The following is a 3,048-nucleotide window of genomic DNA, read 5'->3' on the forward strand; positions in this document are numbered from 1 at the left end:
TAGCTTTAGAAGGAGTTTACCTCCCACTTAGTGCTGCACTATCAAGCAACACGACTCCATGGCACGCTCGGTCCATCATCCAACGGGCGCTGTTCTACGGGCCTATCACCCTCTATGGGTTCTGAGCCACATTCAAGTTGGACTTGAAAAGCGCTAAGATGACGGATAGTGAGACGCACCAGTACACGGAATCGGATAGACGGACTGGCCGCCACCCCTACGTGCTGAGCTTCTCCCGTTTCGCTCGCAGCTACTCAGGGAATCCCGGTTGGTTTCTTTTCCTCCCCTTATTAATATGCTTAAATTCAGGGGGTTGTCACACATGAACTGAGGCTTATGTACCTTGCGGTTGTTATCGTCACATCTGGCTTGCGACTACTTTGTTTCAATGTCCAATATGTACCGTTGGACTCGGTTAACGGGCTGTTAGCCCGCGTGTGGTTTAACTCACTGATACCTTCCATTGCCCATACGCTAGTTTGTTTGTGTTCCTTTGGTCAACTTCCATACTTGAATCATTTGTGCTACCGCTGCTGCTTCGACGCTACTTTGACATCTTCGCTTCTATTTAAATAAATAAATAAGCTGAAGCTAGACATCAGTAAACACCACCACAGACACCACAAGCACGCCTTCTCCTCGTACTTCCGCCTCACGCGGGAACACGGACGCTCTAAATACTTCGAATTCCAATGCCAGTATATTGTAAACCACGGGTTCTTTAATGCTAGCGGGTCGTCGCGACCCTAGTTAACATCATGGTGCACGTCTCGTGACGGGTGTCACGGCGTAGTTAAATGTATGCGATACATTTCTCAAATATAAGCGCTCAGTCATCTGTACATCATGGTAGGTTCCCACGACGTGCAATATGCGTTCAACTTATCAATGTTCATGTGTCCTGCAGTTCACATTATGACGCGCAGTTAGCTGCGGTCTTCATCGATCCATGAGCCGAGTGATCCACTGCCGAGGGTGACTAACTTGCGTAAGCCGCCGCTGTGCGCGTATACCCGTTCCCCGTAGGGAGGAGCAAGCCGCCGCTTAGAGACGAAGCATAAAGTGTCCTCATTCCACATAGGGCAAGCTGGATGAATCCATTTTACCCAGGACGGCCGAAGCGGCGTGGACCAGGGGAGAACTGAACCTTATACTTCACACCACAGTAAGTCTACGTGTCCTCTTCCACATAGGGCAAGCTAGAACTAACTATCTTACCCAGGACTGCCGAAGCAGCGTGGACCAGGGGAGGAACACACTTTTCATGGAAACGTAAGGCATCCATGACTGCCATAACGTAAGCCGCCGCTGTGCGCGTATACCCGTTCCCCGTAGGGAGGAGCAAGCCGCCGCTTAGAGACGAAACATAAAGTGTCCTCATTCCACATAGGGCAAGCTGGATGAATCCATTTTACCCAGGACGGCCGAAGCGGCGTGGACCAGGGGAGAACTGAACCTTATACTTCACACCACAGTAAGTCTACGTGTCCTCTTCCACATAGGGCAAGCTAGAACTAACTATCTTACCCAGGACTGCCGAAGCAGCGTGGACCAGGGGAGGAACACACTTTTCATGGAAACGTAAGGCATCCATGACTGCCATAACGTAAGCCGCCGCTGTGCGCGTATACCCGTTCCCCGTAGGGAGGAGCAAGCCGCCGCTTAGAGACGAAACATAAAGTGTCCTCATTCCACATAGGGCAAGCTGGATGAATCCATTTTACCCAGGACGGCCGAAGCGGCGTGGACCAGGGGAGAACTGAACTTTATGCTTCACACCACAGTAAGTCTTCGTGTCCTCTTCCACATAGGGCAAGCTAGAACTAACTATCTTACCCAGGACTGCCGAAGCAGCGTGGACCAGGGGAGGAACACACTTTTCATAGAAACGTAAGGCATCCATGACTGCCATAGTGCGTAAGCCGCCGCTGTGCGCGTAAACCCGTTCCCCGTAGGGAGGAGTCAAGCCGCCGCTTAGAGACGAAGTATGAAGTGTCCTCTTCCACATAGGGCAAGCTAGAATGAACTATCTTACCCAGGACCGCCGAAGCAGCGTGGACCAGGGGAGAACTGAACTTTATACTTCACACCACAGTATTGAGTAATGTGCCCTCTTCCACATAGGGCAAGCTGGAATGTTCCATTTTACCCAGGACGGCCGAAGCGGCGTGGACCAGTGGAGGACTACACAATCATGAGGTTTGATATCGACTTGTGTGTTTCAATAGGGTACCGATGGTATGTTTTGAACCGATTTGATTTAGCCATTCTGAAGTCATCACTTGGTTGAAGCGCTGAACTAGGGAGGGGCATCGTTTACATATATATTGGTTTTCGCATGCTCTACTAGGTTAATGTCATAGGGTTGGCTATCGAGCATGCCCAAGTGATGACTTGATTGTGTGCTTGCTTGAATTCTTCACATTTCATACCATCGGTTAGTTGTCGAATCATTCCTCGATCATAACCTTCGTTCTTGGTTCATGTATGCTCTCTTCCACATAGGGCAAGCTAGAATTAACTATCTTACCCAGGACCGCCGAAGCAGCGTGGACCAGGGGAGAACTATACTTTGTCTTGTATGCCCTCTTCCACATAGGGCAAGCTAGAATGAACTATCTTACCCAGGACCGCCGGAGCAGCGTGGACCAGTGGAGGACTATACTTTGTTCATAACACCACAGTATTGAGTAATGTGCCCTCTTCCACATAGGGCAAGCTAGAATGAACTATCTTACCCAGGACCGCCGAAGCAGCGTGGACCAGGGGAGAACTATACTTTGTCTTGTATGCCCTCTTCCACATAGGGCAAGCTAGAACTAACTATCTTACCCAGGACCGCCGAAGCAGCGTGGACCAGTGGAGGACTATACTTTGTTCATAACACCACAGTATTGAGTAATGTGCCCTCTTCCACATAGGGCAAGCTGGAATGTTCCATTTTACCCAGGACGGCCGAAGCGGCGTGGACCAGTGGAGGACTACACAATCATGAGGTTTGATATCGACTTGTGTGTTTCAATAGGGTACCGATGGTATGTTTTGAAC

The 3,048-nt window shown here is 50.0% G+C and overlaps 2 non-coding genes across 2 annotated transcripts in view; both read right to left on the reverse strand.

Moving 5' to 3' along the window:
• Positions 1-336, reverse strand: part of LOC131270346 (large subunit ribosomal RNA) — a 4,089-nt gene extending 3,753 nt beyond the window's left edge. Inside the window, exon 1 of the ribosomal RNA XR_009179444.1 lies at positions 1-336. This exon is cut by the window's left edge and continues 3,753 nt beyond it. This is a non-coding gene — a ribosomal RNA (large subunit ribosomal RNA).
• A 487-nt stretch (positions 337-823) lies between these two features.
• Positions 824-978, reverse strand: LOC131270343 (5.8S ribosomal RNA). The gene has a single exon (XR_009179441.1). It is a non-coding gene; the product is annotated as a 5.8S ribosomal RNA (ribosomal RNA).
• Between the last annotated feature and the right edge of the window lie 2,070 nt (positions 979-3,048).

Source organism: Anopheles coustani, assembly GCF_943734705.1.
Source record: "Anopheles coustani chromosome X unlocalized genomic scaffold, idAnoCousDA_361_x.2 X_unloc_23, whole genome shotgun sequence".
Classification (NCBI taxonomy): domain Eukaryota; kingdom Metazoa; phylum Arthropoda; class Insecta; order Diptera; family Culicidae; genus Anopheles; species Anopheles coustani.